General features: G+C 44.7%; 1 protein-coding gene across 3 annotated transcripts in view; it reads left to right on the forward strand.

The window, feature by feature from the left end:
* The window catches only part of trim2a (tripartite motif containing 2a), a 107,910-nt gene that overhangs the window by 28,291 nt on the left and 66,896 nt on the right, over positions 1-12,723 (forward strand). Inside the window, exon 1 of one of the 3 annotated variants that reach the window (XM_084318900.1) lies at positions 11,791-11,827. The exons of the other annotated variants lie outside the window; for them this stretch is intronic. The gene's annotated coding sequence lies outside the window, so the exon portion shown is untranslated. Of the gene's footprint in view, positions 1-11,790; positions 11,828-12,723 lie in introns of those variants that run through there. 3 annotated transcript variants of the gene reach the window in all.

Raw genomic sequence — 12,723 nt, forward strand, 5'->3', positions numbered from 1 at the left:
CTTATAATTGCTTAGCTCAACAGCGCACCCGGTCATTAATAGAGACCCGGTTTTTAATTGAATACCGGTTACTATTAGAGGAATTACGGTATATACCTTTTATTTGGAAATAGTAACGTGTCCAGGCGAGCAACGCGAACGACTTTAGCAAAATTCACATACTGCTCCATGACTCAGCTTTCAGGAATTAGCCCGGATCACTCTGAAACTATACAATATTCACCACGGGATAACACGCGAACGTATACATGAAAAAATTTACTATTTTTTACATGTTGGACGAGAGATTGACTACAGGGCATTGACTACAGGGATGAGGGTAATAGCTGGCGCTGAATGAGTTTTAATACAGTGCCTCGTTGCAAATCTGTCAAATGAATATGATATTTCTTTCGGGACGTGCAGGTTTGATGTTCCTGATCCACACTAGCAGCAGAGCAGCACAGTGGATCTCTCTGATGACCATCCTCTGTGACTAGAGGCACTGTGTGGTCGACTGTTCAAGTTTCAAGTTTCTTTAATAGTTGTCATACAGAAGTACAGAATACTTTTGTACAAAATGCTTCTTACTGTTGCGCTCCAGAGACTGTGCATGACAAGATAAGTATGAAATAAAAACATAGTAAAAATTAGAAGAAAAAAAAAGAGGTCACAGTGTTCAGTTTAGACATATGTACAATGTTCGTAGACGTAGTTACCATACAATATACAATACTGTGCAGTGTACTAATATACAATACTATATAGTGCAAGGCATAAATGGACGAGGTGCAGTTTAGGTACAATTCACAGTAGGTGTACGAGTTGTAGTGCAAATCCTTTATCAATAAATATAAAGTGTAAGTGTGTTTGTGTGATCTAAAGTGTGGAGAGTGGGTGCTGCAGTGTGTTGTTTGTTTGAGTGAGTGTGTGTGTGCGTGTGGGTGTGTGTGCTGTGTGCATTTGATGGTTGTTGCATAGTGATTATTGTTCGTTTAGCGATTATTGTTCGTTTAGCAGCCTGATGGCCTGGGGATAGAAGCTCCTTCTGAGTCTTTCTGTGCTCGCCATAAGACTCCGGTATCGCTTGCCTGACGGCAGCAGTTCAAAGAGGCAGTTGTTCGGGTGGCTCGAGTCCTTAATAATTCTCTTAGCCTTCCCCTTGCACCGCTTGTTGTAAATGTTCTGGAGGGTGGGAAGCCCCCCTCTAATTGTGCGTTCGGCTGAACGTGTCACTCTTTGTAGTCTGCTACGGTCTTGTGCAGTGCTATTCCCAAACCAGGAGGTGATGTTGCCGGTCAGGATGCTCTCTATTGTACATGAGTAGAAGTTCCTAAGGATCTTCTGACTGACTTGGAACTTCCTTAGGCGCCTGAGGAAGTAGAGGCGTTGTCGTGCCTTCTTCACAACACTGTCAATGTGTGTGGTCCATGTCAAGTCCTCGGATATGTGGGCTCCGAGGTACTTGAAACTGTTCACTCTCTCAACTGGTGCCCCGTCGATGCTGAGGGGGCTGTAGTCCTTGACCCCCGACCTCCTGAAGTCCACAATCATCTCTTTTGTTTTGCTGACGTTCAGGGAGAGGCAGTTCTCCTGACACCACTGTGACAGGTTCTCTACCTCTTCCAGGTAGGCCCTTTCGTCGTTGGCAGAGATCAGGCCCACCACTACTGTGTCATCAGCAAATTTGATGATGGTGTTGTTGTTCCGCTGTGCTACGCAGTCATGTGTGTACAGGGAGTAGAGGAGGGGGCTCAGAACACAGCCCTGGGGGGCCCCTATGTTGAGCGTGATGGATGAGGAGGTGCAGTTGCCGGCTCTTACCACCTGGGGTCTGCCCGTCAGGAAGTCCAGGACCCACTGGCACAGGTCATAGTTCAAGCCCAGGTCCCTGAGCTTGGCTATGAGTTTGGAGGGGACTATGGTATTGAATGCTGAGCTGTAGTCGATGAACAGCATTCTCACATAGTTCCCCTTCCTCTTGTCCAGATGTGATGCTGCTGTGTGCAGCACATGGGCTATGGCGTCCTCCGTGGACCTGTTGGGGCGATATGCAAATGTTGTCTGGACTGTGGGTCATACTGTCTGACTTGTATTGGATTGTGGTTGACAGATGTTGACAGATGTGCAGCATGGACTCTTTCCAATGACCTCACACTAGCATCTGTGGTCCCCAGCAGAGACACACGCACAGACACACACACACACACACACACACACACACACACACACACACACACACACACACACACACACACACACACACACACACACACACACACACACACACACACACACACACACACACTCTCTCTCACACACACATGTCCATATCTTCTGTTATCCAGTGGCCTTTGTATATAGTAAAGTGTTTGTTCTGAGCGATAGTCTTCATGCTCACAATATCCATTGAAACATACATGTGTAATCAAAACAAATACAGTAGCTACAAGCTTAGAAACACCACACATAAAACTCATATATCTGTATGTGCACTATATGCAGAGGTCACTGTATAACTGTCAACCATGCAGTCCTGGGGACAGAAGATAGGGCAATATGGACATGTGTGTGAGAGAGGGAGAGAGAGAGAGAGGGAGAGGGAGAGGGAGAGAGAGAGGGAGAGAGAGAGGGGGAGAGAGAGGGAGAGAGAGGGGAGAGAGAGGGGGGAGAGAGAGGAGAGGGAGAGAGAGAGAGAGAGGAGAGAGAGAGAGAGAGAGAGAGGAGAGAGAGAGAGAGAGAGAGAAGGAGAGAGAGAGAGAGAGAGAGAGAGAGAGAGAGAGAGAGAGAGAGAAGAGAGAGAGAGAGAGAGAAGAGAGAGAGAGAGAGAGAGAGAGGAGAGAGAGAGAGAGAGAGAGAGACTAACAGTACAAAACACAGTGTACATTACATTTACCTGAGTGGGAGGGTTTGAAGGGTCAAAGTGGGTATCAAACAGGAGGGAAGACTGTCAGGTTTTAAAACTGTGGATACCAAACCAGAAGGTAAAGATGACTTTAAAGGGGAACTATTTTACTATTTCTTTCACTATTTGGCACTTTTACACAATTCCTGTGAGTTTATGGAACACCTCTGTAATTTAAAAAAAAAATTTAATTCATTGTTTTGTATTTCTAATCAAGTCCTCAAAAACAGCATTTTTCTACCTCAAGATCTCGAGCCGTTTTGAGGCTGGGCTCCAACCACAATGGTAAGTTACTGACTCGCCTGAAACATTATCATGCAGCGGTGTCTCTCTGACATCACAAATCATCACATTTTCAGATGACTCAGTTCAGTGAGGGTGAATATTGTGAGAGGAGAATTGGAAGAATGCGCCAATATGATAATTAGAGACATAGATCCTATTAATATAAGTCCACATAGCTAGGAAACAATGCTAAACACTGAAAAAGGCCATTTATAAGATAGTTCCCCTTTAAACAGTAATCCAGAACTATTTTATTGCACTGTAAAAACAGATTTCATGTCTATTATATTCTACTACTTATTGCACTGCACTATTTTACTCTGTCTATTCTATCTTACTCTTTTTATTATTGTCTATTTTTAAAACTGAATCAAACCATAAAACAAGGTGGGCCTGTTGGGATGTTAGATCCTAATGTGGAAAAACTGTGATTTTATATGTCTGCACTTTATGTGCTTTATTTGTCTTTTTTTCTGTTGTGAAGCACTTTGAGCTGCAGTTTCTGTATGAAAGGTGCTATACAAATAAAGTTTATTATTATTATTATTATTATTACAACACAATAGCTGTGTAGAGAGTACAGTACTAACAGTACACAACACAAACACAGTGAGGTGCAATTTGTTAGGTGGATTGGTGGAACACTGGGCCTCTTTAACACACACTCTCCAGGTCTGAAAAATTTCCCTCTATTCATGCCCAGAGTTTGGAGGTTAACATGTTAGCATGACACTGAGCCTGCATGGACCCACTCTGTGTGCTGCCCCCCCCCCCCCCCCCCCCCCCACACACATCTGTGTTGTAGAGCTTTGATTCTCTCTGGGGCTTGGGTCGGGTCCAAGACTGCCTGCTGCGGTTCGAGCTCGGCTCAGGGGCTCAACTATACGGGTTACACAGGGTTCGCACAAGGTCCTTGAGGTGCTTAAAGTACTTTAAAAAAAGGTGCTTAAAAAGTCCTTGAAATTCAAATCAACCATTCGCATTGAATGTTTTGTTCATCCATGATCAAATTGTTCTGAATCAAGAAATCTTTTTTTGTTCTGTTTTTTGTTGTTTTGTCCCGTGCACTTATGGTGGAATATATTATCGGTAAAACGGCTCATCGTTTTGTCCTTTAATATTTCCCATTACACACTCCAACTGCTTTTCCTCATTTCTTCGCGTGTGATGCTTTAGCTTGCTCTAGCTGGCAAGCAGGCCAAGAAAATACTTTAAAAACAGCATTTAAAAGGGGCGGCTACGTGGCGTAGTGGGCAAGGCGCTCGCCACGAAATCTGGAGACGCTGGGCTCGGCTGTTCGAGCCCAGCGCTCCACATTTGCTTTCAGTTTAGCTGGTCGTCCACAGTAATACACATTGGCCGTATTAGGGGGTGGGAAACTGATGGGTGGGGATCGGGCGTTGTGGACAGCGACTCCTACAGGTCGGTTGGTGCGCCTGCGCAGTAGAATCAGGAAGTGTCGGGGGCAGCGTGAGCCTCCCACACATTACTCCTCGCCACTGAGAGATCGAGCTGCGCAGGTGAAAAGATGCGACTGCTGTTACCTCAAGTACCGGAGGGGACTTGTGCTATGTATGACTTAGTCCACATTGCAGCCGGCTTGTGGGAGGCAAGAAACATCGTTCGTGACAGGGGAGGGTTGAATTGGATGATACGAAATTGGGATGGGAGAAAAATATAGAAAATGGGAGAAAAAGTGGATAAAAAAAAAAACAGCATTTAAAAGTGAATTGTATCCTTCGAGTGACGTCCTTGAAAATGAAAAATAGAGAAAAATAGTGCTTGGAAAAGTACTTCAAAGTCCGTGAATTTCATTTTGCAATGTCTGTGGGACCCCTGTGTACAGTATGTCTCCCTCTCTTGTTTACTTTGTGGAATTGCACGTGTCAATGTGTCCAATGTCCATTTCCCCCCCTTGTTTACATTTTGAAAGACATTTCTGGCTCGGGGGGTATCAGCAATGTTGAGAGGGTGACATGGTGTTTTGTGTTGCTGGGACTGTTTCCAGAGTGGGGTGGGCAGAGAGAGAGAGGGGGAGAGAGAGAGAGAGAGAGAGAGAGAGAGAGAGACAGCTGAGGTAGACACTCTGGAAAGAGCTCTGGGGTGGTGAGCGGTGGGTGTGTGGTGCCCAGTGTTGATGTCAGGCCAGTGGGAGGCGATGATGACGCCAACGACCTCACAACCTTACAGAGCATTCACACAGTCCTGCATAACAACACTGGTGTGTCCCTGCAAACCGGTGAGTGAAAACAAGACACTTTCAGATGATCTCGCCTGGTGTGTGGAAAGAGATGCAGAGCACATGTAGAAAAACATGTGTAGACTAGATCCTCCTCAGATTGATCCTCTGAAGATGTGGTTTGCTTTTTGGGAGTTCACACTATAGGGCTGGGCAATTAATCGAAAAGAAAAATCGCCATCTCGATTCATAGACCTATGCAACCTCATTTCTAAATGATGAAGATTTATTTTTTATTAAAAAAGAAAAAAAAGTATTAAGTATTTTTTTTACTTTTTCTTTGCTTTTTTAAATGACGACGATTCTGACTAGAGTTATTTTGTATGTTACAAGAGACTTTTAAGTTTAAGTCAAGCACTTTGATATAATTTATGTTTAAGTTTAAGTCAAGCACTTTGCTATATGTTATGTTGTCTGTTTAAGAAAGAGTGCAATAAATGATTCACATTTGAGCAAGAATCTGACCTAGCAACCTGACCTAGCAACCTGACCTAGCAACCTGACTCATGTACACCTGGAGTCAATTCTAGCAAAAATGAGAAAGAACATGTTTGGCTGATTCTAACTAACAGCATCTCCCAACCAAACAACGCAAGGCCCACAGTGTGAACTAGGGAAAATATCCCTCTATTCATGCCCAGAGTTGGAGTTAACATGTTAGCATGACACTGAGCCTGCATGGACCCACTCTGTGTGCTGCCCCCCCCCCCCCCCCCCCCCCACACACATCTGTGTTGTAGAGCTTTGATTCTCTCTGGGGCTTGGGTCGGGTCCAAGACTGCTGCTGCGGTTCGAGCTCGGCTCAGGGGCTCAAACTATACGGGTTCACGTAGGTCTGGTATGATTGTGTTCTTTCTCATTTTTGCTAGAATTGACTCCAGGTGTACATGAGTCAGGTTGCTAGGTCAGGTTGCTAGGTCAGGTTGCTAGGTCAGGTTGCTAGGTCAGGTTGCTAGGCTATGTATCTCATAGAGCAACGTCTACATGGTGGGATAATATATTGATGACCTGGTGGACAGTCAGTAACTGTTTAATTGTTTCGTGTTTTGTGTGTGTGTGTGTGTGTGTGTGTGTGTGTGTGTGTGTGTGTGTGTGTGTGTGTGTGTGTGTGTGTGTGTGTGTGTGTGTGTGTGTGTGTGTGTGTGTGTGTGTGTGTGTGTGTGTGTGTGTGTGTGTGTGTGTGTGTGTGTGTGTGTGTGTGTGTGTGTGTGTGTGTGTGTGTGTGTGTGTGTGTTGACCTGGTGGACAGCAACTGTTTAATTGTTTAGTGTGTGTGTGTACAGTGTATCTGTGTATGTGCACGTACTGTAGCAGTTTCCTTTTCTCTCTAGACAAACCCTTATCTTTCTATTTTAGTCACACCAGTAAACATGCTTAAAATGTTACTGCAATACAGTGTGCTCTGTAGAAGCACATTTTTATAAAGGGATGATCTGAGACTGTTAGACTACTGGTGAATAATCCACAGCCGTCGTTTTTAAACGTTCATGCTGATTGATTAAAGACTGATTTATCTGCGTCTCTTTCTGCATTCATAAATAGTCACAGGCCTGCTGTAAAATGTCATCTAAAATCTTCAGAAACACCTTAACACAATAGGCGCCAAACCCGAGATTATCTCGCCAGCGGTTGAGTGCCATGCCAAAACCCGAGATTTCTCGGGTTTTCATAGTTTTTTCTTTTATTCGATTTTTTATTCTATGCAGTGTCACAGACCTCGGTGTTACCATAGGAAATCATTCTGAGATCCCCAGAGTGCAATACCGGCCGCATCCTGCTAGGTGGCAGTATCACCCACCCTTTGAAACCTTATTTCACACTGTGCCTCACATCTAATTTCGTCCAGGCGGAGAATTTAGACCAAGCCAAGTAAATCGCTTCATCCAATCACTTCGAAATGCGTTCAGCACACTTGAGGCATATCTTGTGCCACTTCATGTCAGGGACCCGATGGACAATTGGAATATTCTTTTTGTAACGTACAATGATTTCATATCGATCCAGCTGATCAACGTATGTAGTATAAGTATTCAAAACGAATGCCGTTACTGGCGATCAAAGCATAAAAAAAAATACCCCCCCCCCTTTCATGCATTCATGATGAAATATAATACCTATTATATACCTTTGATTAGCGTGTCCAGGCGAGCAACGCGAACGCTTTTAGCAAAATTCACATATCGCTCCATAACAGTTACCAGGAATTAGCCAGGATCACTCTGAAACTAAATAACTAAATAAAAAACATATAACATACATATAATGGACTAGAGACCTAACGGGCCTGACAATGCTACTGTTGATAAACAAAAGTCAAAAGTAAAAATATATATATAAAATCCTGAACAACAGGGGGACCATGGATCCCAGGTCAGTTCAAACCCTCTCTCCTTCTCATAAGAATCAATAATATGTGGACAAATACTACTCTTGTGATCTCTTTCCTAAAATATCAGAGAGAAGGAGAAATCCCCTGGAGGAGCCCAGTTCAGGTTGAAGCTTGACGTTGGAACGTGGTCCAGTCATCACTATTCTGCGCTGCGGCGCCAGTGGCTATGGGTCATTGGGTCACTCTCCGCTTAGTGTGGATTCAGACTCCATAATGGAACAATACCGGTGATTCAAGGCTTCTTCCTTTTTCTATCCCTGTTAGTTCTGTTTTGAAGCACTGGCGTGCAGGAGTGTAAAGTACTGGAGTAATTGTACTTTGTTACAATACTTAAGTACTGTTTTGGGGGGATTTGTACTTTACTCGAGTATTATTAGGTTTGTATACTTGTACTTTTACTCAATTACATTTCAGAGAAAAAAAACATACTTTTTACTCCTTACATTTAAAATGCAGACCTACAAAGTACAAATCTCGCAGGTCCAACTATTTTAATTAGTATATTTGTTTCTCTGGCCGAACTAACGTTAACGTTATTAATCCTGCGGCCCAACTTTATTTAAAAACAGCCAATCAAATGGAAAATTAACCCGCCCATACCCCATGCTGATTGGTCCTTGTGCAATACTAGAAAGCGGGGATCTTCTGCTATCAGAAGAATAGACATTCCATTGTGGGCAGAGTGTCTGCTTGGTTTCATTCCAGCCTAAACACCAGCTGATGATTTCACTAATCGCCGCTCACCTCTTCAACTAACTCACCTGGTGCAATGTGTAGTTAAAATGAAAACTTGGCCCACGATGGAATGAGTTTGAGACCTCTGGTCTATCCCTTGCAATAAAAAACGTTTTTACTTTAACTTTTTAGTACTTAAGTACATTTCAAAGTAGAAACTTTTTGACTTTTACTCAAGTGTGTTTTTAGCCAGATACTCTGACTTTTAAATGAGTACGATTTTGAGACGGTACCCATACTTTCACTTAAGTATCATTTCTGGGTACTTTTTACACCCCTGGCTATGGGTCATTCTCCGCTCTACTTAGTGTGGATTCAGACTCCATAATGGAACAATACCAGTGATTCAAGGCTTCTTCCCTTTCCCATCCCTGTTAGTTCTGTTTTGAAGCGCTGCACGCCAGCACCATGCTGTGTTGGCACGTAAATGGGATGCAAAAATATAATGGGCTCATTCAAAACATTCAAGGTCAGTGTTTGCTTTTGTCTAACGGCAGAGGCCGTGCTGCTCAGTCATTGGTCTATAATTCGTCTTTCCGAGTGCAATTGGGTCTTTGTGGATTTAGACGGGCCTCAGAGTGACAACGATAACATTCTATGTTTATTTCCGTTTATTGTAGTATTTGACAGGAAATACATTTGGGTTCCGAACTGTTCCCCTAGCAACAGAATTCCAGTGAAACCGACTATAGTGCCCTGAAAGAGTGCAGTGATTAACCTCTTAACATGCACGACCCGGCGTGCCCGCCGGCGGAACAGACGACAGTCACGGCACTTTGGGAGCGTCTAGTGGCTCGGGGCTGCATTTTATGCGTGAGCGTCAGATGACCACCCGGACTCCCGGCACTCCAGAACTGCCAATCATCCGCCGATTGCGAAAATGATTGGTCAGCGTTGTAGCCAATGAGTGTAGCTTTCCAATGATAACCTACGTGGGGGGGTGCGAACAAGGGATCTAGGTGAAAGTTGACGAGCGAAAACCAGAAGTCAATCAGACTTCGAATGAATGGCCGTGGACGAGGAAATGGAATTCTGGAGAGCTTTTCTTTTGGCACACGGTTTACCCAGATCTCTCTCAAAGAGGCATTTCTGAACGGATTTTCATAAAGTCTCGAACTGTACTACACAAGACTTCAGGCTATGGATCTGCAGTGTTTTCCAGCTTATACCTATATATTTTTATTTAATTTTATTGCAACTGCTACAGAAAAATATGAGTACACAAGCTCAAGTTCAAACCTCTGTTACTCTATTTCATTAGCCCTAAAAGTGATTTGCCTTTTTTTGCATTAGTAACTTCAGAATGTTATCTTTCAAAAAAGGCCAGGCTTATGCATGTGCTATAAGCATAAAGTATAAAAATAAGCTTTGTTCAAGTAAAAGAAATTGCCTGGGTGCCTGTTAAGAGGTTAAGACCCACCTGCCTCAGGAATCACACATTCCCTTGCTGACCTACAATATGACGTGAGTGGTGTGTCTCCCTTCACCATACTCTGGACTCTTCTCATTGTGACTGTTTCAATAGAGGAGGATGTACCAGACCAGACAAAGACAAAGACAGTTTCGGCGGCTGGGTAGCGCAGTGGACTAAGCACTCGCCTACCACCGCAGAGCCTCTGGGATCGAATCCAGCTGTCAGCGGTACCTCCGGCTTGGTCAGTCGTCCCTACTAACACGATTGGCAGTGTTAGCGGGTGGGAAGCCGGTGGGGTATGTGTCCTGGTCGTTGTAAACTGCGACTTCTATTGGTCGGTCGGGGCGCCTGTTCAGCAGGGAGGGGATCTGGGTGGGAAATAGCGTGAACCTCCGCACTCGTTACGTTCCCCCAGTGAAACTCCTCACTGTCGGCCGGGTGAAAAGAAGCGGCTGGCGACTCCACATGTATCGGAGGAGGCACGTGGTAGTTCTACACCCTCCCCAGGCCGACAGTGGGGCAATGCACGCAACAACTAGGAAGGGAATTGGCATAACGACTCAATTGGGATAGGTGAAAAATTACAGAAGAAATCAACTCCGCGCTCGGTACGTCATCTGTAGCCTCCAGACATCCAGACACATTGTAATCAGATGGTGTCTGGCAGGGATTATGGAACTCCCTGTGGGACTGTGATGAAACTGGACGTGTCGTAACGTCAGGTAGGATTATTGGTTTGCAAAGCCCCCTAACATTAACATAGTCCCTAATAGAGGGACTGTTGGCCACAATTGACCACTGCACAATTGTGTGTCTGCCTGCCTGTGTGTGAGTTTGTGAGTCATGAATTTGTGTGCAGCTATGGGTGTGTCACTTTGATCTGGGACGACGTACAGCACACACTGCTTTTCTCACCTACTCTCCATCTCTCGTTCTCTCTCTCTGTCTTGTTCATTCTCTCTCTCTCTCCGTGTCCTGTTGTCATTTACCCCGGTCTCCCCATTATGCCTTCCCAGTTCCCATCCCTCTCTCCATCTCTCCCCCCCCCCCCCCCTATCTATCTCTCTGTTTTCAGCTTCCTCGCTGCATGAACAGTGAGTCAGCAGGATGCACACACACACGCACGCACACACGCACACACGCACGCACGCACGCACACACACACACACACACACACACACACACACACACACACACACACACACACACACACACACACACACACACACACACACACACACACAGATCCTGTTGGCTCCCATTCCATTGGCTGCAGAGCGTACCTTCGATGGGGGCTCCCATTCCCATTTGCTGCATCACCGCTCATCGGCCAATGATTATCCACCTACTCACTCACGATGCTACACACGCTCTCTGTGCTGCAGTGAGCCAGCTTTTTTACTGGAGTCTGAGAGAGAGAGAGAGAGAGAGAGGGAGAGAGGGGGAGAGAGAGAGAGAGAGAGAGAGAGAGAGAGAGAGAGAGAGAGAGAGAGAGAGAGAGAGAGAGAGAGAGAGAGAGGGGATGCTAAATGAGGGGAGGGAAGTAGAGATTTGATAAGAATTCATTGGCTGTGAGATCTAAGCCCTTCTTTCTCTCGCATGTGTGCACGCCCCTCCACACACACACACACACACACACACACACACACACACACACACACACACACACACCCCTCCACACACACACACACGTCCAAACTCTCGTACGCATGCCGTCTTCTCCTATCTAGCTCAGTGTCGCTAGCTGGAGGGGAGCGTCACTTGATGCTGGACCTGATGACTGGTGGGAGGGGGGGGTTGTCAGGCGTATGGAGAACCTGGGAGGCTCTGCGGCGGACTATGGATGACGCCTGTTGATTATTACCCCATAGATGCAGCACTGTAAGTGTTTCTGATGAATGCATGATTACTTAGTTATACCGAGCAATTAGGGAGTAATAGCCAGTATTACCTTTCGATATCTCGTACTCCAAGTGAGGCCCGAGATCAAAATATGCCAGGGGGTATACTACTTAGTTGAACTAAATGTTGAGAGTTCTTGTGCAGATCTCAAACCGTCGTATATATTCCTCTTTTACTTCCATCGTTTCCATCCTCTTGTCTGGCAATCTAGCAGGAATCACTTGGCTTAGCGGAGGCTGATCTGATTATGTAAGTGTAGAGCTCTCTGACGGAAGCGACCTTGCTCTCTGACGGAACAGGGCTTCTGTTGTCCCACTGTGGCTGCCTGCAGGGCTTAGCCTCCAGTTTGACCACTTCCACATTCAATAGAATAGAATAGAATAGAAGAGAATAGAAGAGAATAAAATAGAAGAGAAATCCTTTAATAATCCAGAGGGAAATTCGGCACTACAGATCGCTCACATTGAACAACAATAAACATTTAGGTAGTCAATAGGACTAAAGTAAGAATAAGAATATAATAATATTAAAAACAAGAGTAAATAGAATAAAGAATAAGATACGGTCGGGGATATACATTCTTCTGTTATGTATATACATTCTAAAATCTTCTTAAATATAAACTATCCAGCCAAAAATATACAGAGAAATACAGTAAAATGTACAGTAATAAGTGTAAAAATGTAAAGTGTCCAGGAAGATTGTGAGAAGTGTACACATTTTAAATGCACTGCTAACATTTGCATATAGTCTCTTTTCCGGGAACTTGTGTGTGTGTGTGTGTGTGTGTGTGTGTGTGTGTGTGTGTCTCCATACTCGTGTGTGTGTGCGTGCAAGTGTGTCTGTACTTGCATATAGTATGTGTAGTCAGTCAA

The sequence above is a fragment of the Notolepis coatsorum genome (genome assembly GCF_963971535.1).
Source record: "Notolepis coatsorum genome assembly, chromosome: 7".
NCBI lineage: Eukaryota > Metazoa > Chordata > Actinopteri > Aulopiformes > Paralepididae > Notolepis > Notolepis coatsorum.